A 27,830-nucleotide genomic window follows, 5' to 3' on the forward strand; every position below is an offset into this window, starting at 1 on the left:
ACCTATAGGTAAGTGTCAGCAACTGAGTGCGTGTCTGTGCATAACACTTGAGTTTTTGTGGGAGTTGAAGGGAGCACAGGATGCACACTGGGGCGTAAATAGGACAAAAAGTTGGGGATTAGAAGGGAAAAATTTGTAATTGTTGGGAGATAGAACGGGAAGATGGTCAGTGGGCCCTCCTGCTCACCCAACCATTTGCCTTGTATGCCTATACCATGGCCATTACTCAATTCTATATATGAAAAAAACAGAAGAAATGAAGAAAAGAATAGATAATAGTATATAAAAATAAATAAGAGACTGAAGAAAGTGAGTGAACAGAGAAGGCGACAGTGGGCCTAAGGTCTAAGGTTTTCTGGTGGGCCCTTTGCACCCCAGTCCGACACTGCACCTGTTGAATGTATGGAGGATGTACTACTGGGGAGCATAAGGTGAGATAAAGTATATATGGGTGAGGGTAACAGAGGAATGGAAGGTGCAATGCTGTGTCTTGGTAAGGGGGGGTCAGAGAAGGGTGCACTAGTGATGGACAAAATGTTTCGCCAGGCATGGATTTGTTGCGAATTTCCACATTTCGCCATTGGCGTATTGTTTCGCGAAACAGATGAAAACATTTGCTGTGGAAAAGTTTGCCGCGCGTCCAAAAATTGTCACCCACGTCAAAAGAATTGTTGCGGGTGAAAAATGTGAGAATTTTTCAGCGAAGCGAAACAGGACAGATTCGCTCACCACTAGGATGCACTAGTTGGGGGCAAGAAGCTGTAAGTTGTGCTGTACTGTTGAGGGCTAGGACTGTGAGTAAAAGACACAATAGTTATGGACAAGGAGACATGTAGGGTGCATTTGTAGAAAGCAGAAAAGATTTGCTGTTTGCCCAAAGACTAGAGAAGGGACACACAGCTTGAAGACAGATTGTTGAGGATTTTGGGATTTGAAGAAGAGTAAACAGTATATTGCTGTGAGGCGGTGAGGATAGATGTTTGGATCTTGCGAGGAATAGATAGGCACAGTTATTGGGGATGCACTGGCTGGGGACCAATGAGGAGAAAAGGTGTCTTCTGGGGATGGATGGTGTAAGGGACACAGAGTATGCCTAAGGAGAAGAGCAGTGGCAACAAAAGCACTTATTAGAAGCAAAGAGGTACAGAGAGTGCACTCACAGGATGTTGTACTGCTTGGGGTGTTTCCTCCAATAAGGATTAAAGGAAAAAGAAAGCCAAAGTCACTTGGGGGTGCCAAAATGTTAGGCACCCCCAAGTGACTTTGACCACCTACCTTTTACCCCGGGCTGGTGCCCCTGTGAGGAGGGAACAGCACCAGCCCGGGGTAGCTGCCGGCGCTTCCTTCCTTCTGTTTCGCTGCGCGCGCATGCGCAGTAGAGTGAAAAGCCGAACTTAAACATTAAAGTCGGCTTTTCACTCTACTGCGCATGCGCCCACCGCTGGCATTCCGGAAAAGGAAGCCAGGAAGAAGGAAGCGATCCGCTCCAGGTGCCCCGGGCTGGTGCTGTTTTCTCCCAACAGGGGCACCAGCCCGGGGTACGAGGTAAGCGGTTAAAGTCACTTGGGGGTGCCTAACATTTTGGCACCCCCAAGTGACTTTACCTTTCGTTTCCCTTTAATTATATTTTAGTTGGGATCAAGTTCAAGTTACTGTTTTATTATTACAGATAAAAAGGAAATCATTTTAAAAAATTAGAGTTATTAGAGTTACTATGGTAGATGGCCTTTTTGTAACTTGGAACTTTCTGGATAATGGGCTTCCGGATAAGGGATCCAATACCTGTAATACATAGGCACAAGCAAGGAGAAAATACTGCCTAGTAGGCAATGTTTAATTTGTTTTAGTTAATCTTATTACTCTTTGCAGAAAGCAAATAAGTAGTACTGTACAATAGTTGCCACCCAACTCATACATTTTACATGTTGCAGGTCTAGCAATACATTGAAACACTGTTGCAGGCTGCAATAATTTTTATGCAGCACTGCAGGACACATCTAAATTGATTGGTAATTAGCCACTCAGCATGTAGATTTATTGGGGCTCTTACATAAGGCTTTACAACTGTATTCCCTTGTGATGGTTTTTTTGTGCATTTCACCACATGGGAACACAGGAATTTAATAACCCTTTTCTTGTCTTTAAGTCTTCTACCTACAGACGCACACAGTGAATGCAAATATAATGCTACCTGTAGTGTTTCATCTGTGTTTTAGTGCACTCCTGTGAGTACAGTGACAGTCCCCATAGAAAAGAATTAGGTCAGTTCATTCCTGTATTCCCATATGACACAATGCACAAAAAAAACATTACTGGGGAGCACAATTAAAAATGCCCATGTGTAAAAGCCATTATTCCATATTATTACAGGTGAAGGGTGACCACATTTCCCAATAGAAGCTGTAAGCTAAAATCAGGTAACTTTTTATGGGCCAGTCTGTATAAAGCTACCAACAACCCCTTTAATAGGTAGGTCACATCTTTAAAAATACTATATGCATTGCTTTTTTAAAATTCTCAGTCCACGGTGGCATTTTCATATATTTGTCTTATTTATTTTTATTTGCTCCAAAGCCTATTTTAAGCCTGCTACAAGTCTCTCATGGAGTATTGTCCCTACAGGAGGGATGCAACTATTAGGAAATACACCTGCTGGGCTACATAGAAGTATAGGGGCCAGTGGGACACTTTTTAATTCCTAAAGTTAAAGGGGGCCATGAAATAATTAATATATGGCCTTGTGAAGCTTCTAGTTCTGCTACTGCCTCACATACCTTTTAATGATAGAAATAACCAGCTAATGTATGCAAACAACTATCCTTTACACTGTTTGTAAAAAGAAAAATGTATATACACACCCAGATATATTTAGTTTAATTATTTAACCCTTTCCTGCAGTGCCCTCATGTGATTATTTTGTATTTCTTTTACACCCTAACTTTAGACATGCCTACAGTAATTCTAGTACACAATGCACATGTGATGCCTCATTGGCAATGTCACAAAAGGCAGATGCCAATGTCTCTCTCGAGTCGGTGAGGCTACTCCCAGCAGCACTGCGAAGGGTTAAGCAGCAGGATGAATGAAACCCAGCAAACACTTGCGAGCATGTTAATGAAGGAGCTCAGCTGTTGTGCTTGCACATGTTTCCTTGTGTCACAGCTGCACGATTGGGCGCTAGGAGCTGCTGCATTCCCAGCCAGCCTTATCGATCAGCTTTGTAAGAGCGGCAATCGTTCCCGATCGTGATCCAGTGCCGAGCTACTGCGTGCGTCTCGCTTTTGTGCCCGGGAACGAAGGAAGAGCGCCACTTGCGGCAGAGATGGCAGGGCAGGCTGCTGTGAGGATGGGCTCTCGCTTCCAGGCTCTGGCACCATGAGGATCTGATGTGCATGCTGAGTCCCCGGAGGGCCGGTGGGAAGCAGGGAGGCTGAGCAAGAAGCAGAAGCAGGGAGGCTGAGCAAGAAGCAGGGAGGCTGAGCAAGGGGAGCCAATGACATACACATGCCATTCTGTTCCATCACTCTGTGCATAGGATGCGCTGCCCGGCAGCCTCTCCTTTCTGTGCGAGCATTTCCATAGTAACCTGCTGAAGGCGCTGCGCTGGACAAACCTGGGCATTCCGAGCACCTGGCATGGCAGCAGGCAGGTAACTCACAGCATCCCCCTTGTTTGTTGGGTGCAAAGCGCAGGGCTGTGGTACAGCGATATCGCACGTTGCAGCAGAAACAGTAAGTGCCCATTGATAAGGATCGCTCCTGCTTGTTTCATTTTGTCTGTATAAGAGCAGTTGGTGTGGGTGGTAATTCCAAGGTGCTTGGCACATGTCAAAAGGGTAACGGGCAATACAGGGCCGCCTGTATGGCAGAGCAGAGACGATATTTGGTTAACCCCTGCATGACAGGGCCCCCGTGGGGAAAAAGGTAGATACAATACAAAATACACATTATATTGATTAACAATTGTCCTTTTATTTTCAGTATATGAATGGGTGATGCGTACTCTGCAGCCCTCCAGCTGTTGCTAGTTCTCAGGGAATTCTGGGAGTTGTAGTGTAAAACTACTCCCTAATGGGATTATCAGCCTCCCTGCACTGCCAGGCTCCCCATCTCCTTCAACTCCAGGGCTTTATCATGTAGTATGGCCAGGGTGAGCTAAGGCGCTTCTATGACATGTGCTGCAGCAGAATGTGGCTGCTCCATGAGTAAAGCGATTGCAGATGTTCCAGTGCTGGGTGTGTAGAGCTGGGCAGGGGCCAGTGGATGTGGTGGAAGGTGCTGTCCCTTCCATCTGTGTAGGTGCTGTGCAGGCGTGCCATGCTCTGGTGCCTCTGTCATGTCTCTCGCAGCGTGTCACCTTTCTATCAGCTCCTTACAGAGCATGTGATGTTATGTTTGTCTCTACCTGAGATCACTGGCACATGCTGGGTGTCAGACTGTCAGGCAGGAGATTTTTAGCCTATGCATTGTCACACATTTCTGCCAATGGTGTTAATTATTGTTTGCCTGGTGCCTATCTGTGCAGCTAACCTATAGTACAAAATCACCTCCATCTATTTATTAGCATCCCAAATGTGCTGGAACGCTCATGATTAATGTTAATATGCTATGAAATGTTTCCTTATGTGCATGAAATGTACATCATGCATACAGCCCCAGGTAATGTTGGCATCTATGCAATAGCTCTCACTATACTGATACTAAGCAGAATCGAGAGCATCATTAGGAAAGATCCTTTTCATAAATAATAACTAGCAAAAAAAAAAAACAATGAAATATTCCAGGGGACACAACATTATACTGTAACCGTACCAGCACTTATAAAGCAGTGAATGGTTTGCTTTGTGAATTGCATATTAAAACCTGTTCTGGGTTTGGTTTGCTAGAAAATGTGCTCAATAATAGAAACAACAATATACATTAACAGGAGCTAATTGGCTTCTGTGCTATAAGCTACTCACATTCTAGCCTCTAAAGTCATTTTATTGCTAAAATATTCAATGTAAGTAGCAACTTTAATGGTAGAGATGGGAGCAGAGGCAGTAGGTTTGTGGAAGTACATAGGAGTGGAACACAAAGCAATCACATGTGCACAGGGAAGTGAGGCCTAAACTTATTGTCTTACAGTAAATGCGCTTCTCTCTTTCTGCAAACAATGCAGTGTATTAGCATTATATCTGCCAGGAGGGTCATTTGGGAGCACTACCTGCACTCTGCCATTCAGTTCACTTGTTTTTGTAAGTGGCTTTTGTTTAGGAGTCAAAAACTATTGTGCATTCTATTTTTTGCCTAAGAATTTTACATTGAATTCTGTTTCTAACAATAATTTACATTATGTAGTGTATCTGTTACTCCCTCTATGAAAATATAATAGCAGCTAGGGAAATTTGGTCCCCATGGTGCTATTTGTTTTCAGCAGCGTTTACCCAGCATGTTTGTAAATAAACAGATCCTGCATCTACCTGCTATTTAGCCCCCTTTTTTCCTGCTTGTGTCCCATCTTTCTGCTTCTACTGTTTTCGCCTGCCTCTTCCTTCTTTCCCTGCCCATTCCTTTGTGCCTGCACTCACCTTCATGCCAGGGTGCTGCTCTGTGCTAACTGATCCTACTGACCTGTAACACCCCAGACAGGGTGCCGTTTGTTTCTTCTGACAGCTGTCCTATTACATGGACAGTATCACAGAGAAAAGTATAGCACTAGTGAATGAGATCAATCTTTAATACTCAGGTGATAGCTTGTCAGAAAATTGAATACAATGCCTGCATTGTATTCAATAAAATGAACTTTTCACGGAAGCATCCACCCCCAAAATGGCACCCCACATTTTGATCAGATGGAAGAGCTAATTAAATATAACCATTTTTATATTTTTAACAAAAAGGTGGTATTTGTGATTACAGTTTGGGTGCAGGGTGGCATGCCTGAACCTCATGTCTATTTTAGTAAGCACAGACTTTTTTCTTTATTTTCTGCTTTATTGTACTCAAAATATCCTTCTGTAAGTTAGTCCTGTAATAAATTTATAGCAGCATTTGTGGGTGCCCACCAATTAGATCTTTGCCCTGGGATCACTGGTCCTTTAAAGTGGCAGTGGGCAGTACATTTAAATGCACACTACAGATTGCACTAATCTCTTGCAACCAAGCAGAATGTCTGCAAATTAAATGCAAATAAAGCTGGTTTACTTGCGTATTTTGCTGGTTTTCAAAAGGCTGCCAACTTACACCTCAACTTTTATGCATTTAGTCTAATTATACTATCAACTGTGGTGGGTGAATGGTAAACACAATGAAACCAGTTGACCCATGTGCAGTGCACTTGAATACATCTTATCCAAAGTGTGTTATGTATGGTTAAAGTGTGTTTTTAGTTCCGCCAACTTCTGCCTCCATATAAAGAATGGAACTGGAGTTGGGGCATCCAGGAGACATGGCCTTGTTATTGAGGCTTCCCTTAGCTTTCCCCCTACCTGTACCTCACAGACTACTCAGACTACCTCACAGCTATCCAGCTAGAGGGTTCTTGCTCATATTTAGGGCCTATTTTCTTGCAGGTGTACCCATTATCTTCCCTACACCTGCATTTGTTATGTATTTTATTTAGGATTACGTTACTCAACCATCTGTATATTAATAGACACCTTGTGAAGCAGTTAAGACAGACTGTGCTGTGATCCCAATATATTGTAGTTGATTTGTCTGAACAGAAACCTGCCAATTCATGTATTTTTGGAGAGTGACACTGACAGATTCTGAAATGATGGGTTGCAGCTCACTCTGACTTCCATTCAGATCTGCTGATTAAGGCCATTATTCAGACAAGCAGATCAGTGGTCTTTGGCAATCAATTCTTCAGGATGTTCAGACAACAGGTTCATTAGCTAGTCGGCTGTATATATAGGCCTCAGTCCTATTTGTTATTACCCTTATGTTATTGTAATGTTAGGATTATTCTGTTTTATTCCCTGTACAACTTACTCTTTATTGAATGTAAATGTTCCTGGTTTCATCTGGATTTATTGTATTTAAGTGGGTCAGAGAGCAGAAAGTTTAGGGTGAAAAAGTGTGAGTGAGCACAGTCATCAGGACAGTTTTGTGATCACGTAAACAGGACAAATAGAGAAAACACTAATAGAGAGCAACAAGATCAGAAAAAAAATAAAGCCTTCTGTACATCACAAGGCAATTGAATGCTCCAGAATAATGATACAGAAGCCCTTTCCCTACCATTTACGCGTTCTTAATGAATGAGTTCATTCATTAAACCCCTTTTTCTCATTCCAAAAACTTTTTGTTTGACTGTGACCATTTGGCCTGCTTCATAGCCGTTCCCTATTTCTGAATGGGAACAAAGAGGATAAATAGATATAAGAATAGATGGTAGCATGTAAATAAAAGAGACTAGGATAAGAGGTTGAGGTTGTAAAAGGAGGAAAAATAGTTTGGGGAGTGGGCCTATGATCTAAGGTTTTCTGGTGAGCCCTGGGGTCCCAGCCAGACACTGTTAATGGGGGTTCATGATTCTGCCCCCTAATACAAATACAATTAAAATCTAATTGTAAGGTTCAGATTGTAATTCAGTTGTGTGATCATAATGGGGCAATGCCCTTTATGCCTTCTGTAGAATAGTAAGCTCATGTCTCTGACAGCAGCACTGAGGGGGAGCTTGACCTCAGCACCCCAGGGCTGCATAGCAGAAAACAGGGCTAACCATTGAAGTGTTGTGCTACCTGTTATATTTTATTTTAAAGGACTAAGAAACCCAAGTTTACAGGGGGTAGCCAATATGTGGACATCCCCCAGAGAATTTCAAGTTCTAATTTTTTTTCCCCGGGTCTGTGCTTCTGTTTGGAAAAGAATGCCCTAGACAGGAGAAATTTCTATTGTAGTGCCTAACTCCCCTATTACTTGGCTTTCCCATGCCTTTGCAGACTTGAGGGCAGATTTACCAAAACATGAATTCGAATCCCGAATGGGAAAAATTCGGATCGGAAACTAAAATATCGCAACTTTTTCGTCGCTGTCGCAACATTTCGTATTTTTCGCAACTTTTTCGTATTGACCGATTGTAAACGGCAGGAAAATCTTTCCGAGTTTGCATGATTTTGGAAGCCTCCCATAGGAATAAATGGCACTCTGCAGCTTCAACCTGGCCCAAAGAAAGTCACGATACTGAAGCTTGAATGAATCTGAAACTTTCGTACTCGGCGCAACAATACGTTTTTTTCGTGATGGCGATGAAAAAGTCGTGAAAAATACGTGCAAGATACGAAAAAGTTGCAATGGCGACAAAAAAGTCGCAAAAATACCGATCATTACGAAAAAAACTCATTCGGAGCGTTCGTTGATTAGTAAATGTGCCCCTTAGTCAAGTGAATGTGCTGTAAAATAAAATACTTTTCCTTTAATGTGCAACACAACATAAATAAAAAAATACTCATTCTTCTCATGTAGTCTTTCTAGTGTAGCAGCTGGTTTCCTTACAGCTACCTGAAAATCAATTTCATTTGTAACCGGTATTGTAGTCTTTATTTATAAATATTTTTTTGCATGCTTCTACCATTGCTGTGTAGCTTTATAGACTCTGTTTTGTTCAGTCAGCTTTGTCCTCTCAAGACACTGCTGAGTATTATGCCCAGGCAGCATCCAGCTCTTATGCCCTAAGAAATCAGCTAGATCATTTCTTGCTTATCATTTTGTCATGTGTAGAGTGCTGCATTATGTTATCAGCAATGCCACAGACCACATAACAGTAGGGCATCTCAACGGCCGGCACACTCTAGTGATATATATTTCTAGCAAGCAGCTGAGTTCCTTCTAAGCTGTAACATCCAAGAGTAGGCTGAATAATCAATAACGAACATTTGGCTGTTTTGCTGGATCTCTAAAGCATTGATGCTAATTAGGTCCATCATTATGTTTGGGAAGCAAGGATTAGTTGCTTTTAAAAGGAAATTATTTTTACATCTCTTCATTCACTGTCCTCCGCTTTCCTAAAAATACCAACCTGTACTGTGCTGCCATATCAGTCTTGCTTTTCTTTTTCAGATCTGTTTGCTCAGAATTCACTGTGATTTTAAATGTTAATGTAACACGAAAAGAACAGCCTCTTCCTACGCTTGTAAGATTTGTCTAGACTCACACACGGATGTTTGCGTCATGCTAGGTTAGCAAGGATTAAATCCATTTCCTGTGAAAATCATATGGGTATGACTGCAAATGCGATAGCTTTCCATGACATTAATGCTGCATTACCTGAGGTGATAGGACCACCCAACTACATTTTTTTAGTCTGTTCTCTTAAATGACAGAATATATTGTTAAAGTAAAAATCTTGTTGTAAGTCTCATACAGTTTTTATTTTTGTGCAAACTTTTGGTTAGGGCCCCATTATACTGGGAACCTTTGCTTTGTAGTACCTGTACTCATAACATTTGTGGGTACATTATTAGGACAAAAAGTATGTAGACACCTGCCTGTCCAATATCTTATTCCAAAACCCAGAGCTGTCACCCCACCTCCCATTTCTTCCGGAGTTACACAATTTTGGTGCCTCTCCTCCATTCTCCCTTCCCCCAGAAGTTTCTTGAGGTACAGGTGAAGTTTCACTGATTTTGCACAGTGAAATAATAATTACAAAGATGGAAGATGCAAACCATCATTTATTTAAATCTGTGTCAGAAAAGTGGATAGTTTGGCCAGAGAAGGGTGATTCTCTGGTGAAATCCGCTTTCTGACACTTTTGAAATTTGTGCTGGGTGGTATATTTTTTTTCATTGATAATGCTTCTACTATTTTAGTTTAATTTGCATTTTGAACAGATTTCACAAATATTCTTTTTGCACGTACAGGTATGGGACCTGTTATCCAGAATGCTCGGGACCTGGGGTTTTCTAGATAAGGGATCTTTCCGTAATTTTGGAATATAATAACTTAAGTCTGCTAAAAATCATTTAAATACTGAGTAAACCCAATAGGATTGTTTTGCCTCCAATAAAGGTTCATTATACCTTAGGTGGGATCAAGTACAATGTTCTGTTTTATTAATATAGATAGGGATTCCATACCTGTACCACCACTGTATTCATTATTTCAGTGTGCAAGATTAGTGTATTATATTCACAGTATTTGGTCCAGTTTGTTTTTTTTCTAGGGATTGTATTTAAACTTATTTTATATTCAGGCTATTTTTGCTAAACGCATAGTGCCCTCCATTTAGGTTTCAGTTCCTTCCTGTTACCACAGAGTAGGAAGGATGGAATTGCCAGGATTGTCATTGTATGATGTAGTACCCTAAATAGCCAATTCCATTTATACCAGAACTCGGTTGTAAATTGAATTTTAATTGAGGTGTTGACGCCCTTTACCCATGACCTAACATTATTTGGTTTTACAAGGGAATAAAATGAGTTGAAGGCAAAACATATGCATACAAATGGGAAAATGCAAATATTCTTGAGCATACTTTCATGGTAATAATAACATTAGTCAATGAGTCAAATGTATAGGTATAAAAATGGTACTTTCTGGTAAGATGCTAGTTTGTTGTGTTATTTTTAATATTGACTTCTTGTTTCCTGGGGTAGGGCTAAAGGAAATTCTAGAGAATGTAGTTTAGTCGACAATAAAGTTTTTGCTAATTTGGAAATAAAGACTTCACTCTTTAGGCTAATGTAACTTATTGGTGTTTCGCTGTGGTTTAACAACAGAGAAACCGCAGTCACACCAAGTTTAGTAAGAACTGAACGACATGGCATTCACTTGTCAGAGCTTACAAATTTTCAACAGCAGGTTAACGACTCCTGATAAATTTTTCCTATAACGTATGCATGTGATGTAGACCTTACATTGCAAATTGCACTGGGGCAGGGACTGAATATGTATGATAAATATTCTCTGTACTGCAGTATATTACAGTGCTATATAAAAACAGGGTAATAATTATTATATGTTCTGTCCCTTGATAGAAGTATGGGTACTCGGGTGTAGCCTATCATTCTGAAGTACTTTTGTATACATGCATTTTATACATTAAGCCCAAGCTGCAAATCACGCAGGCCACAATGTAATATTCAGTGGAGTTATATATGTACCAGTTAATTTAACAGAATGTATTTCACACAGTTGCTTATGTCTTTTACATCACTAATTTAAAGAAAGGACAGCGCTAGCTCTTTATTGAATCAGTTCTTGCAATTGTTTTACATTTAGATAAATGGTTACCAAAAGAACTTGTGTGCATCTCAATGTTTTTGCTGCTTAATATAAGTCTTCTGAGAGTTTCAGTCGGACAGTAGGTTTTGTCAACAAAATAAATGAGAAGAAGGTATATTTACTGCATTAAGGAAGTGAAGAAAATAGAAAGTAGGCCTTATAAGAGGAATAGGAGATTTCTGCCATGGGAAGTCTTAAGCTGGAAACCTACGTCTCTGTTTTAACCAAAATGTCAATGTTTAAATTTGTGGATAATTTCCCTCAGTCTAGGTGGTTTCCAACACATTTTCTTTGCCCTTAAATGAATTAAAGGTTTCTTTTATGGTGTTTGTTTTTACCTGAACAAGAATGTTTAAGTAGTATTCATATAGGGGGATTTTAATTTATTCTGTCTACTGTAACTGGTTGTGTGTGTCCAGTATAAAGAAATGAATCTACCCATCACATTTAAATACTGGTGGCCAAGAAAGATTTTTTTTTCTAGAAAATCAAGAGGATATGGACCCTTGGACCACTGTGGACTATGTATAAGAACCAATTTTCGGTTCAAAACAATAACCAATTGGTACTAGCAGAAGTATGTATAACTGAGAAAATCCACTAATATTAAAAATTAAATATAAGAAGTAGCTGCTTCAACCAAGTCCAAAACCAGTGTTTCACTGTTTTAGCTTTTTGATTTGATTATCTTTAATTTAGATTGGGTAACCAACAGCAGCCCAGAGCCTATGCTGTGAATCAGCAGAAAAGCTGCATTATTGAGCTGTTGAGGCCTTGAGCTGGTACAGAAGCCCAAACCATAATATGCTGCATTGTTATTATCATTCTTGTTTGAGCTTTAGTGCTCCCATTTAATAATAATTCCAAAAATAAAAGTAGTAAAGTAACAGCGCTCACAAAACAAATTTTCTGTAATCTAATAGGATCTGTATCTGAAAAATACGTTAGTACAGCTGGTCTGTGCTGATGCTTGATATAAGGTCTATCAGCTTCAGTGCATTTTTGTGCACTATATCCTCAAACTGGCAACGTTCAAGCAGTGGCAGGGAAGTGGAAGCAGAAGCAATTTTTTAAATCAGTGTTGATGCTTTGTTTTTTTTAAATAAATTAAGCCACATTAATTTTCATAAAAAAATGCAAAATTACAGATTTGCAATAAAATGTCACCAAATTGAATTTATGTAATGTATTATTTAGCTCTATTTACATTTAGTTGTATCATTTATTCTCAGAGTGCTTATCATATATTTGTAAATCCTTAACTGCTTGAAAGATAGACTGTAATGGGGAGCTGCTGATTACTGTTATATCTTTATTTGTGGCAAACGGAGTGGAGGGATGCTTCTTTTCATGGATGTAACATGATTCGGGAGCCAGAGGAAAAGCTGCAGACACAAGCAGATTTCCAGCCCTCTTTGTTTTATTCAGGAAAATGATTAGCTGAAAGGAAGCAAGTTATTATTTATATTATTGCTGATAATGGAGCATGGGTATGGACCATAACTTTAACACTGGGGGTGGAGCAGTAAGGAGGGACAAAAGGCTTTGTGGATATAAAAAGTGAATAGTGCATATTGTGAGTTAATATAATGCTTGATAAAGGGACGTGAATCCCAAAAAATCAGGTGGATTTGTTTGTATGCTGTTTTTAAAGTTTTGCAACTCAAATTAACTTTTGCATATCTCAGGGGTGCTGGTGACTTTGTCTATATATACTGTACATTTTAGACTTTTTCTTAGACTTTTTAGGGTAATGGCACCTGGAAAGATATGCCTTTCACATGTGTGTGAATGGGAAATGCTGCAGTCATGCTGAAAATGTACCCATGTGCCATTACCTTTAAAGGTGTCACTGATTTATTGTTGCTTAGTAAAGGAGGCAGAACAAGATGTCACATGGTCAAGCTGCCATAACGGGTAGTTTACCGTATTTCATACCGTGCAGTAAGACCCTGTGGCTATTTAATCTATTGTTTCATGGGTGATTTATGCTATTTCTTGCAATCATTAATGCTACAGGAATTGTTTTTGTTCTATTTCTGCTGTGCCTCACATATTGTTTCTTTGTGTACTGTTCTCAGTGCTACATGGTGTTAATTAAAAAGAATAACTTCTAATGCATCAATTCAGCAGGAGGTACATCTCATGAAGTTTTCAAGGCATTCCTTATCAAAGAATCAATCTTTTGTGGAATGGAATTGATTTTTTTATTTACTGCATATGATGATCTAAAGAATGTCTCTTGGTTGGTCTCCACTTCCCATTAATATGTTTCAAGCTTTGTTTCTGAATATTGAGATACTAACAATCTGTAATAAATTAATTTTATTGAATTCTCTATATAATGCAGGATGTTCTCACTTTTATGTGTAACTTTATTCATACAAGCACTACATGAATACGCATTGTGTTTATGAATATATGCATGCAGTCAAAGGGGCCTATTTATTATGCTGTGTAAAACTAAATTTGCCAAAAAAGGAGGTAAAAGCCTGTGTAAATTAAATGGTGAATCTCGCCGGCTGAACGCCAGATTTTACGCCATTATTTTACGTAGGTTCCAGTGGGAAAAAAAACGTACAAAAAAAATATGCAGTTTTTTTTACACTCAAAAGCTGTTTTTTACACAGCATAATAAATAGGCCCCTTAATGCCCTTATGTAGTGTAATACTTTATATATCACAATGTAATGTTGATGTAATGCCATATATACAAATTTATTTTACAGTTTGATGACTTTAGAACTGTAGTATCTCCTTTAAAATAGGTAATTTGGATCAGGAATATTACACACCATATGCACTGAGATTTTATGTTTTCCTGAGCTGGTTCCTCCTGGGTACTACTGTTTTTTTCACAAGCTCCAAAAACCAGAAACCACTCTACACTACTCTGCTGTTATGAACAAGTACAGCAAATGGTGCAGTTTTGTAGGATGCTGTGGTGCAGTTCGAGACGAAGGAGACAGTCCTCTAGAGGAGCCTACATTTTTAAAAAGACATTCCTTCTCCTTTAATGTACAACAGGGTTCCACTAGAGACATGTCTTGTAAGTGCATCTTTAGTAACAATGTCATAGAAAGAAGGTATGTGTTTTTCTTTATGTTAATCACTTTACCTAATCAAATTAGGTAGAGCAGTGATCCCCAGCCAGCGGCTCCACAACCAGTGGCTTATGAGCACTTAGTTCACCATCCTCTATGTTGCTCCTATATTAAGGTCCCTTTTTTAAATATATGACTTATATGTTTGTTTTTTGTAATTTTTAGCAAATGCAGAAAAACACAGTTTGCAATACACACTTTTACCAGCAGGGGGTCAACAGTAACCCTGCAAGCACAATCTTGGAGTTAAGCTGGCCATACACGCATCGATAATATCGAAACCTCGTTTCGTACGAAATTCAGTGCGTGTGTGGCAAGTCAGTGAGTCGACCAGCAGGAGGCTGCTGATATCGGTCGACTCGCCAATCGGGTGGGTTAAAAGATTTTGATCGGCCGCCATAGAAGGCGCCTGAGCAAAATCTGCCATCAGGGCTGAATCGTCAGAAGGAGGTAGAAATCCTATTGTTTCTACCTCCTTATCTGCTGTTTCAGCACTGAACATTAGTGGCAGATTGAACGATCTTTCGTGCGACCGATGGCCACCTTTATAGAACTGCCTCTTACAAAGCCTTAACACAGACTCCCAAAAGAAACCAGTCTGCAGCTTTTATAGCCTCCAAACTGCTCTATGCTGCCCCAAGGGGCTCAGCATCTACTCTATAAATATTCATTCAGAGAGGCTGCCCATCCCTTTAGGAAGTGGCTTCTCTGAGAGCTCTAGGTAAGTGCTTCATGAAACTTTACTTTATATGAGCAATTGCAATGTTTTGTATAGAAACAAAGTAGTTTTATGCAAACACTTATGTATACACTTGTGGCAAATATAGCTTTCAATAAGCAGTTGTTTCAGCCCCATTTAAAACATACTTCCAGCACAGCTGAGGCACAAGCTTTAAACAAAGGAGGCCTCAGTTTGTTAACCAAAGCTAATACTGTTCAAAGTTTCCACTTTTAACACATACCTGTATATACCATATACTGGCCAGTAAAATTAACATTTAAAGACTAACAAACAATTTAAATTTTTTTAGCTAAATTCACTCCATCACAGTGTGGCTCATCAACACTTTTTACATCTGAGTGTGACTCGCAAGTAATAAAGTATTTAGCATTTTTTTCCTTTATTTTAGGGACATACCCAAGATGGGGTGGAAAGCACTATGCCATCTGCAGTGGGAGGGAGCTCCTGGTACAGGCTGCCATGTTTGATCATATGTATGTGCTTAATGAGATCCTCCCAATTTGCTTATTATGTGCATAATGAGAAAGCTTGGACATTCAATTTGCATTTTTGTGTGGCAGCATGGCCACCTGCAACTGAAGCTCTCTCATTGTGAATGGCACAGTAATCACTACCAGCATTTTTTGTACAACATAGTGTTGTATCCCCCAAATGGTGCCCTTTATTTAGCTGTGCCAAGGCTTATATATTGTAAAAAATATGAAATGTGGTGGTTTCATTAAAATGCTGCCTATTGTATTACAGTATGCATATTACCTTAAATGTGTTATTTACAGTACCCTTTTATTGTTTAGCATATCTTCTTTTCTGGTACATTTTTGTTCACATTAAAATGCCAATGTATTGTGCTGCCTTCACACACACTTTTGTGTATATTTCAGATGCTTTGGTAGAGGTTAATTTATTGCTCGGGGAACACATAAGATCATGAACTCTCTAGAGTGGGAATTCATCAGGCCTATGAATAGTACATTGCTCAGACATGCAAACATAATGTGGTACTGTATGTCGCTCCCTGCCACTGTCACTGCTTTTCTTTCACACTTTCCTTCTCTTTGTCTTCTTGTCTTTGTTATTCCACTTCCTTTTATCTTACATGACATGGAAACCTTCATTTCTTAGCCCGCAGTCCATGTATTCACCTTCTGGCAGTTATTATGAACTCTCACTCTCAAAAAAATAAAATCTGCCATGAAAACTAATATACGACTCCCCCTTAGGTATTCAGGCACTATAATTATTCCAATCTATTACATTTATCTCTGACACTGATAGGTTATATCATGTAATCATCCAAAACAAAGGAACTATTTATATTTTGTTTAAAATAAGTTGTAAACACGATACATTTAGGTATACCTTTTCTAGGTCTATATTTAACAAATTAATAAAAATGCATCAAAATATAGAAAACATAGAAAAATCTGTTGTTGAAGGCCTTAAAATGAACCTAAATCTAACATTACCTGCTGACACTACTTCTATGGCAGGATCACATTCCAGCATACCTGGTGCCTACCTACTGGTAATTGGTAAGACCTGGAAGCCCTCTTTGGCATTGGTGGGATAGACTGGTAAGCCTTGTACTTAAATGTAGAATTGGTTGTAAGGCCTCTTAGAGTCCCACTATGAATAACACTACTAACGTACAGCTATAGCAATAACAAAAAAAGTAAGATATGCAACAGGCATATACAGGTATTGGACCCCTTATCCGGAAACCCATTATCCAGAAAGTTCTGAATTACCGAACGGCCATCTCCCATAGACTCCATTGTAATCAAATAATTCACATTTTTAAAAGTGATTTCATTTTTCTCTCTAATAATAAAACAGTAGCTTGTACTTGATCCCAACTAAGATATAATCAATCCTTACTGGAGCCTAAACAGTCGTATTTGGCTTAATTACTGTCTAAAAAATTTTATTAGCAGACTTAAGGTAGGAGATCGGAATAACGGAAAGACCCCTTATCTGGAAAACCCCAGGTCCCGAGCATTCTGGATAACGGGTCCCATACCTGTAGTACAATAGAAGGTACATTGGAACACTCATCCTAGATGTTAACTGCCAAAGCACAGTTTGCTTGACTGACTCCAAAATTGCTGTGGGTGGATGATTGAAAGTCAATTTTCAGTGTTTGGCTCAGAATCCATTCAAAAGAGCTTTTAAACTTTACAGGTAGTATTCTCTACCACAAAGTACTGATACCTTTAGGAGAAGCAGCTACTCCAGTGTAGCAGGTAAAAGTAAAAGACCTGGCCTAGAAAGGTCACCTCACATAGACCACTCAAGTAATATTTATAGTATCCTCTCAATACCCTTCTAGCAGTGGAGATATACTTGTTGTGATACACTCAGGGGCTCACTGGAGATGACAGAAAGCTCCACATGGCTCACACCCTTACCAATATGGTCTAATATCTGCAAGACATCTCACAGCTTGGCAAGTAATCAGGTCATTTTCTATGCATGGTGCTTTTGCTCTAGACCTCATCTCCTAGCTGAACTCAGCAGGTGAACCTTCCTCTGTGATTTCCATTACCGTATCACCCGGGAGCAGCGCCGTATTTCAAATCTGGGCAACCGAGGGCGCCCCCACCCCCCCATGCGCATGCGCAAACGCTAGAACAGTCTGCCCAATTGCGCATGCATGAACATCTCTTCTCCCCCCCGCTGTAAGAGCGCATGCGCAAGCATTTATACTCCAATACGGAGCTGTGGGGAGCAGTCCCCATTTGTTTGCGGTGGGGCGGCATGCTGCCCCTAAATATGTGCCGCCCTAGGCCCGGGCCTTTGTGGTCTCGCCACAAATCCGGGCCTGCCCGGGAGTGGCCTCTGGTTGTCAGGACACCCTCAGTTTGTGTGCCACAACTTATCTCCTTCCTGCTCTTTTTGATTTCTTATCATTTATCACCACCCATCATTAATTATGAGGAACCAGAAAGTTTTTACTTTGTTTCACCAAATATCTTAAAAAAACTGCAATAACATATTGTCAATATTCTAAAGTAATCCCTAATACAGTCAAAATCTAATTAATTTACATGCTAAATTCTTGAATGTAGTGTGCTTGTTTTAATGGGATTTGAATTTCTTATGAGGTTCTCTATTCAAGTTCCCTAGAATATGTTGCTTGTTATACACTATTCTATGATTTGTTGGTTATTTCTATTGGAGAAAAGATCAATTATCTGTCTATAATGTCCTTTAATGTACTTATAAAGAGTAATCATGTCCCCTTGCAAGCACCTTTATCTACAGAGAAAACAAACCCAACTCTGATGGTCTTTCCTATTTTAAATCTTCCATCCCTGGGTAAACTACCATAGTTTATAAAGATGGTACAACTGGTGTAATGCAATAAGAAGAGCAACACAATGAAAATGGAACTGACATTAGCACGTTCTTGTTTTTCTTTCAATGGAAGACACTGGAGAAGCTATGATAAACTTGCTTTTGTTTGCTTTCTAAACTATATACTGTACAATTTACTACCTTACCCTGTCTGTTGTTCTCTATTGAGCAAATATCTACTTCTGATTTACCAACTGTACAAAAATGAACACCTTGCTTTCTAGAGTCTAGGCAATGTAAATAGTAGAAAGACTCAAAAGGTCTAGACTTAATACTTCAATATTTCATGACTTCCTACAGTTACCCATTTATACTTCCTCTGCTTTGTGCTATTCAGTCAGTTTTCTACTGAAGCCTGAACCCTTTCTGCCTAGTTGTCCTCATTTTATAGCCATGTTGAGATACAACAGTGATAATTTTAAATTTTCACTTGACACTATGGGGCACATTTACTAACCCACGAACGGGCCGAATGCGTCCGATTGCGTTTTTTTCGTAATGATCGGTAATTTTGCGATTTTTTTCGGCGTCTTTACGATTTTTGCGTAAAAACGCGAGTTTTTCGGCGTCTTTACGATTTTTGCGTAAAAACGCGAGTTTTTCGGCGTCTTTACGATTTTTGCGTAAAAACGCGAGTTTTTCGTAGCCATTACGAAAGTTGCGCAAAGTCGCGATTTTTTCGTAGCGTTAAAACTTGTGCGAAACGTCGCGCCTTTTAAGTTTTAACGCTATGAAAAAGGCGCGACTTTGCGCAACTTTCGTAATGGCTACGAAAAACTCGCGTTTTTACGCAAAAATCGTAAAGACGCCGAAAAACTCGCGTTTTTACGCAAAAATCGTAAAGACGCCGAAAAAATCGCGTTTTTACGCAAAAATCGCAAAAAATACGAAAAAGTCGCAAAATGTTCGTTTCCAATCGGAATTTTTCCAATTCGGATTCGAAATCGTGTCTTAGTAAATCAGCCCCTATATATTAAGTGACTATGTAGGGAATATAATATAACTGGAAATGTCTTCAGATGTTTTATTTGTAGTTACCTCTTGATCAACACAAAAATATTGAACTCCTTGGACATAATGTAAATCTCGTTTCTTTTTGTCAACATCTGGTCTTCTTTTTTTAAACCATGTAGGAATATTCAGAATTTAGATAGATATTATAAAGCTGTGTCAAAATACTTCTGGCCATTATTTGCTTATGTCTAGGCAGTAAGTGCCATGTATCGGGACAGAGTGGATTGTAGTTAGAGTTAACAGCCCGGGCATTTACAGAGACTGGCAGAGGTTGATGCCCTGGAACCTGAAGTGCTCCACAGTCAAAAAGAATTAGATTTTTAACTAAAAGGAGAAAAATAACTTAGTAGTTTTATTGGACCATACACAATTCCATATAAAGGGGTTAACACACAAGGCTGAAGTGTGGAATTAAGAAACAGGAGCTAAATGCGCATGAATATTTGGTCCAAATCTGGCCTACATTTTATTCCAAGGCCTGTGGACCTATACAGCATTTATGCTATAGTTTACACATATACCTTCTGCCTATTCTAAACAATGGGTAGAGTTGTTACTGAATAATTTTCACAACTCAGTCTTATGCAGAGTAAAATGCGTGGTCTGTTGATTCTACTTATGAGACCCAAGGGGGCTGAAATATTCTCACACATAACCCTTTCCCAGGCAGTCATTAAGAAAAGAAAACAAAACATGTTTACAATTTTTAGCACCCCTTAATCTCCCAAATTGCATTATCAGCAGTGCAATGTTCAGATTGTAAAAGCTAATTTGGCTCATGTAAATGTGGAACCTCTGTAGTAAGTGATTTCAGTCGTCGGCTGTCATAGGTCTGTGAGTTTATTACACTGCAGCCATTGATTTCCCAGAGTGCAGAACAATAGGTATGATTCAATCTTTCTAAAATATATTGTTATCAATGCAGCACCATAGTATCCACGGTAACCATTGTGCTACAGTTGGCCAGTAATAACACAGATGAGCCTTAAATTACTACAGAAATGTCAGTGTGTATGTACAATGTTATTTAATTTTCCCAAAAGATACTTTTTAAACAACAAATATATTTTTCATAGTGGATTATGTCACCAATGCTGTAATTCACAGGTTTTTTTTATAGGGCTAATTAATTATGAATTAGCATTACAGACAGCCCTGCTATCAAGTTGTATATTTAGTGATACTGAAGTATATGTGCCACAGCAGGTATAAAAACACTCAACTCGATCATGCTGGTCAAATGCACCTTATGACCTGTTTTAAATTTTAAAATGATACTGATACATTCCTATAAAAATTAGGGATGCAGTGAACCCCTGAACCCACCCTGATGGATTTGGCTGAATACTGAACCGAATCTGAAGCCTAATTAGCATATGCTAATTAAGATGGGGAAGGGTTAAAAATTAAATTTCTGATTGATATAACAAAGGGAAGTTTTACACACACAATGTTGCTGTTATGGTAATGGCCATTTAGCAGAAACTTTTATTTGTACCAATTTACCATATATACTCGAGTATAAGCCGAGTTTTTCAGCACCAAAAATGTGCTGAAAAAGTCACCCTCTGCTTATACTCGAGTATATATAGTAATTTGAAGATGTAACGCGCTGGGCGTTCTCACCCGCCCCCCCGTGGACATGCTAGCTAGTGTGCGTGCTTTGATAGCGCATGATGGGAGCGCACGTCAGGATGATGAAGCTGCCATGGCAGCGCACGAAGGGGAGCACAGCAGGATGATGGAAGCTGCCATGGGAGCACACATAGGGGAGCACAGCAGGATGATGGGAGCGCACACAGGAGCACAGCAGGATGATGGGAGCACACACGGGAGCACAGCAGGATGATGGGAGCGCACACAGGGGAGCACAGCAGGATGATGGGAGCGCACACAGTGCACACAGCAGAAAAACAGTCAATTATTTCCTCATCCTGCATATGATGTAAATTCCCCTTTTCATATATTAAGTCTTTTTTACATTTTCTCTGATGTATTATTACTAGACCTTCCCCTCCACTTTGAAATAAGGATACATATTTAAATGTATGGCCTCTTATGCTACTGTGTGAAATAAACTCAACTGAGTTATCATGTTTAGTCTTAATAGTCTATACTTGTTTTCTCCATTCATTTTATCAGTTTATTTGCACTGTAAACTTTTAAGACCCCCTTATATCCTGGCGCTTAAAACACCACTGCATACTTAAGGTGAGTTCTAATACTTTAGTAGCTTTAACAGACACACAGCTTAGAGTTGCAAAGTCTGTTATTCAGTAGAAGCCCCATATTTAAGAAGGGCCCTACTATAATGCCATATAGTGTATCATTGCATTCTTATTGTTTTGGGCCTAAATGCATAACCTTGCTTTTATTAAAAAAAAAAAGTAAAAATCATTTCCCGATTTGCTCCCTAGTCCCACAATTTATTCAAATCTGTCTGCAAAGTGGAGACATCCTGCATGGAACCTATTATTTTGCACAATTTGGCATAATTAGCAAACACAGAGACAGTACTTGCAATGCCAACATGAAGGTCATTTAAAATAAATTAAAAAGAAGTGGATCACTGACAGACCCCTGAAACATTCCACTAACAGCAAGAAAATGATGTATTTATCACCACTACAAATAGAATGTTCAAGGCCAATATTCCTTAATTTATTCATTGACCCTTAATGTGGTAATGATATTAAATGATGTAGGAAATTTTAAGCAAATGATATTCGATGTAACCCCAAGGGTTAGGTTTCTGCTTGCCTCTATATAGAAGAAATCTAACATTTTCTGGCAGTATATATTACACATGAAACCATGCTGGCACATTACAGATAGGGATGTGATTTAAAATGTATTTCAGCCTCTTAGCCTTAAATATCTCTTCTAATGTTCTCTGAAGACAGTATAGTTATTTAGATAATGGCGCTATTTCAGCAGTTCATCTGTGTCTCCAATAAACAGTAAGCCCAGGGCTATAGGAAACTAAAACCTTTTTTTTTTATGCCAAGACCTCTGCCTATTGTTGGTAATGGATCTGGTAACATTTCTAAAATAATGATGGTGGAAGACTTTTCTTTTGCTTTGATCACAGATAACTGAGATAAGCTCAGGACCTGGGATTTTCTGGATAAGGGGTCCTTCTGTTATATGTATCTCCATACCTTAACGCTACTAAAAATAATTAAAAAATTAATTCAACCCAATAAGTTTCTCATAAGGGTTAATTATATCTTAGTTGGGATCAGGTACAAGACATTGTTTTATTATTAAAGAGAAAAGGGTAATCATTTTTTTACTAATTTTGCATTATAATGGATAATGGATCCCCTACCTGTATTTGGATCAGTATTTCTGCTGTTACCTACTTCTGTTCTGGACTGTACTTTAGCAGTTACAGGAATTTCAACCTGGTTTAAAACACACACAATTATTTGTGGCCTCTCAACAAGCTTCTCAGCAACTTTTTTTATATGTTGCATTAGCAAAGACCATAGTCCCACTTATGAACCTTCAGACAGTGAAGGACAGTGGACAGAACAGGGTGTCCGGTTGAGCCAAAGGTGAGTGGCTGGCAAACAACACAAGTCCGTATAGCAGGCAGAAGGTCTGGAATGGCAGCGAGCAGAGTCCGATAGTCATTTAGACCACAGCCTGTTTATCGCCCAGTAGCACTCGCCTCCATTGCCATGAAGTGCTTTGAGCGTATAGTCAAGGGTCACATCACATCTTTACGCCCTGCTTCACTTGATCCGCTCCAGTTTGCCTACAGGTCAAATAGATCTACAGACGATGCCATAGCAATTGCACTTCACACTTCCCTCTCCCACCTGGACCAGAGAAACACATACGTGCGGATGCTGTTCATTGACTACAGCTCCACTTTCAACACCATCGTACCATCCAGACTTGTCATGAAACTCCGTGACCTGAACATCGGTTCCTCCCTATGCAGCTGGATCCTGAACTTCCTGACAAACAGACCTCAGGTGGTTCGGATCGGCAACATCACCTCATCCACACTGACACTTAGCACCGGTGCCCCCCAGGGATGTGTGCTCAGCCCCCTGCTGTACACCCTCTTCACCCACGACTGTACAGCAACACACAGCTCCAATACTATCGTCAAATTTGCAGACAACACCACCAGCATCGGCTGCATTTCTAAAGGAGATGTGTCGGCCTACAGGGCAGAGGTGAGAGCCCTGACATCATGGTGCTGTGAAAACAACCTGCTGCTCAACGTCCGCAAAACTAAGGAGCTCATTGTGGACTACAGGAGACTGCAGGGAGGAGGCCATACCCCCATTCACATTGAGGGAGCAGAGGTGGAGAGAGTCAGCTGCTTCAGATTCCTGGGCATCAATATCAGTGAGGATCTGAGTTGGTCTCACCACGTTGGTGTGATCACAAAAGCGGCAAGACAGCGGCTCTTCTTTCTGCGGCGCCTGAGGAGGTTCGGCATGGACTCCAGAATACTCACAAACTTCTATCGATGCACCATTGAGAGTATTCTGTCCGGATGTATCACCACCTGGTATGGCAGCTGTAATGCTTTGGAGCGCAAAGCTCTGCAGAGGGTGGTGAGATCAGCACAGCGCATCACCAGGACTGAACTGCCGGCCATGCAGGATCTGTACAGACAGTGCTGTAGGAGGAAGATGCAGCGGATCCTCTCTGACCCCAGCCACCCCAGCCACAGACTTTTCATGCTCCTACCATCAGGCAGGCGGTACAGGAGCATCCAGACCCGCACCAGCAGATACAGTTTCTACCCACAAGCCATCAGGCTTCTGAACTGCTGACATTCTGCACAAACCAACACACACTCCCCATAACTACTGGACTCTTAAGCAAAGCCACTTTAAATCCTCACTGCACAATTTCAAATATTTCATTGCATTTTTTTATTGTAAATACTTGTACTTTTATTGCTCACTTTTATTATATTTAATATTTGATTTTTTTTGTCTATGTAAAGTTGGGAGGAACACGGGTCAAAAAATGTAATTACAGTAATGATGCTTCATTGTTATTTGTATATGACAATAAAACTTGAAACTTGTCAGGGGCAGGCTGAGGACAGAGTAGTGAAATAAACAGCCAAGGTCAATACCAGGAGATCCAACCGAGTTCAGGTGGAGAGTAACCGGGTATAGAACAGGGAAGAAGCCAGGAACACAGGCAGGAATCAGGCAGGAAAACTGACAGGATCAAGCAATGACCCATTGCAAGGAGCAGGCTTATAAAGACCCTTAATTACATGATCATTGGCACATGTAATTAACAAGGTAGGCAGAGAAAAGAGAGATGCAGGAGCGGAGAAGCAAAGTACCACAGCAGGACAGACCAACACTAATGCAAACAGACCCCTGTGGCTCAAGAGGGTAGTGCAGGTCATGTTAAGCACAGAGTCCATAGTTTGATCCCAGATGGTTCCTGACAACAGGGTATATCATTCTATTTTCGATTATAGTAGAATATAATTCATCCTGAGAAAGCAAAAAAAAAAAAACCCATCCTATTCTGCTTTAGGATTAAAAGTTTAAAAGTCCAGAAGGCATATTTTAAATCCATAAAAACCTGGTTGAGGATTCAAAATAATTTTTATTATTCTCCAATTACGTCTTAACATGCTGAAATATAAAAGTATGGCAAAAAATAACTGCATATTAACATAACACTTAAACGAGTGTAAGGAATTAATAAAGTGACAATGATCTTAAATGGGATCAATATTTAAAACAAAAAATAATTGAGAAAAAAGAAGGGTTTAACCAGTAGTTTTTGCTAGTCTCCCTGGCAACAACATGTTAAGTGAGTCACATATGGATGGCTGCCACTTCCCTGTAATTTTAAGACTGACATCAATACTCAATTCATCATCAAGACACTTTTTCTTTAAGGTTCACACCATGACCTACTGAAAAATAATTACATGACTATTGAGGCATAACACGTTGCCTTTTTTAAGGTTTTCATGTGGACTTATGTGTACAATTACCTCCAACCTTTTTTTATTTGCACTACCTCCTTGTTCTTAAAAACCATCACAGTTTTTTTTCCTTCTGTCTCTGATTCACATGACTCAACAGCAGCACTTATTAAGTGCTTGGCAGAAAACTGAAATTGCCTTCTGTTCTGATTTACCTACCGGCTCAGACAGAAGTCTAGAGAATATATTGACTAAAATTACATTAGATCTTGCTTGTTCCTACACTGAATTACTGAAAATATTATTACACCCCAGTAATGCAACTGTACACTATCAGGTTTGCTAAGAGAAGCTTAAACCCCTTATTCATAAACTATCTAGAATTTAAGGGTATTTATAGAGGAAACAATAACATGATACATAGTAATTGGGGTATGTTAATGAAAACCTACATTTTAAGCAAAGGTTTGATTGGCCCTGGAGGTCTGAAGTTTAAAACACTGATATACTGTATATACAAATATTAAACATTAATACATAATAAAGATTTCTTAAAAAATGATAAAAGCTTACCACCTGAGGTTCCAAAGGAACTTAGTATCCATTATTGGCTTATAGATTGTAAGTGGATCTTCCTTTCCCAGTGTTTGAAAATATACTTAGCCCAAGTATTCAAAAACTCAAGGTCCAATGTCTCTGACTTAGGGGGAAGCTTTAGGGCCCCTTTTCCATTTATGCAGGAAGGATTTGGTAGCTACCAGTTAAATTAGATAAATGCAAGCAGAAAATCTACCCCAATGCTGGAAAACTCTGATTGTTGTGGCTGCACCCAGAGCCCTTGAGTCGGCTTGGGTGCAGCCAAGAATTTTGTGCAAGACTGCTCGCCTAAGCAGTTTTGTGCCGAAACATACTTTCAGTAGAGAAACAGCGGCTTTGTTTAACTATTTTAAGGGGGTTTAAACAAGTTTTGGGCTTTTGTACAGACTTCGATATTGAAAATGGGGGCATAGTACTTGTACTTCAGCCAAAGAGATCTTTGCATTGCCTGCCAAGCATGCTATCAGGGGCGGGCCAAGCCTGGTGTGTATATTTAGGGTAAAATCTTGGTTAGCCTATTATGCAAGAAAAAAAAGCATTATTTTGACTGGCCATACACTTTCTTCTGTTTTTGTATATGCGTGAGGTGCAGCTGTTTGTATGCCGAAGTAAATGTCCATGACCCTTGCACAAAACCCAACTTATTTTGGCCATGAAATAAGCCTTCTATGCATCATTAAATCTTGCCACAGATATATACTGATCATCTGTGCACTTTGGAGCTCAAATATTTCAGTTTGTGATATTCCCGTCTATCAATTGCAGGCTCTATCTGAGCTATAAAAGCAGAACAGAATAACTCAGTAATAGCTTGGCTGAAGGCTAAAACCTTGAAAAATCCTAAAATGTATTAGTCATGCCCCAGTGTCTTAGAAAAATAATTCTGTTTTCTTATAAATCTCCCTCTTTGTTTCTTCATTCACACAGCCTTCACACATGTGTTACTAGAGCAGGGGCCACCTGTTCTTAGTGGCATGTTACCAAAAATGAGCTAGGGAGCCAAGCCTAACCAAATCAGTTTGTTTCTATTGATGTATTTTACACAGCAGCCTAAAATTGCTAACATTTGCTTTTCTTTAACTCACCACGAGGTAAAATAATAATGTTTTGTCACAGCATGGTAGAAATGGAACAGAACAAGCAACACACTCAGTGAGAGATGAAAACCGAAAGACTTTTTAAAGGGAAACTGTCATAGATATAAACATGCACCCAAATTGTAGTGCATGCTTAATATTCATTTTCACAAGTGTTTTGCAACAGTGTTGTAACTGCTTACAATACATAGCATTCATATGTAATATAACTCCTAGCATTCATATGTAAAGGTTCTAGATGTAGCCTATCCTAAAGGATTCCTCATTCTTCAAGTATAGCTACTGGTATGGCTTATAGTGAACTTTATATGTGATTAGATAAATGTTTGCTTGAATGTTTACTGCTGATTGAAATACAGTAATTCTGCACCTTATGAATGTTAGGAATACAGGTATCGGACCCCTTATCCGGAAACCCATTATCCAGAAAGCTCCGAATTACGGAAAGCCCATCTCCCATAGACTCCATTATAATCAAATAATTCAGAATTGTAAAACTGATTTCCTTTTTCTATGTAGAAAAAAAAAGGTACCTTGGAATTGATCCCAACTAAGATAGAAATAATCCTTATTGGATGCAAAACAATCCCATTGGGTTTAATTAATGTTTTATTGATTTTTTAGTAGACTTAAGGGGTTGAGATCCAAATTAAGGAAAGACCCCTTATCTGGAATACCCTTGGTCCCGAGCATTCTGGATAATGGGTCCTATACCTGTACTATTTTTATGCAGTACCTGATGTTTTATGTGTTTATAAATTATTATTTTTCATT

The 27,830-nt window shown here is 39.5% G+C and overlaps 1 protein-coding gene across 5 annotated transcripts in view; it reads left to right on the forward strand.

Annotated features, from left to right (window-relative positions):
• Positions 1 to 3,098: 3,098 nt before the first annotated feature.
• The window catches only part of nav3 (neuron navigator 3), a 384,230-nt gene continuing 359,498 nt past the window's right edge, over positions 3,099 to 27,830 (forward strand). For 4 of the 5 annotated variants that reach the window (XM_031898936.1, XM_031898938.1, XM_018092258.2 and 1 more), the window contains exon 1: positions 3,099 to 3,731. The gene's annotated coding sequence lies outside the window, so the exon portion shown is untranslated. The remainder of the gene's footprint in view (positions 3,732 to 27,830) is intronic. The other variant, XM_031898937.1, reaches the window with a different exon arrangement.

Source organism: Xenopus tropicalis, chromosome 3 (genome assembly GCF_000004195.4).
Source record: "Xenopus tropicalis strain Nigerian chromosome 3, UCB_Xtro_10.0, whole genome shotgun sequence".
In the NCBI taxonomy this organism is placed as follows: Eukaryota; Metazoa; Chordata; class Amphibia; order Anura; family Pipidae; genus Xenopus; species Xenopus tropicalis.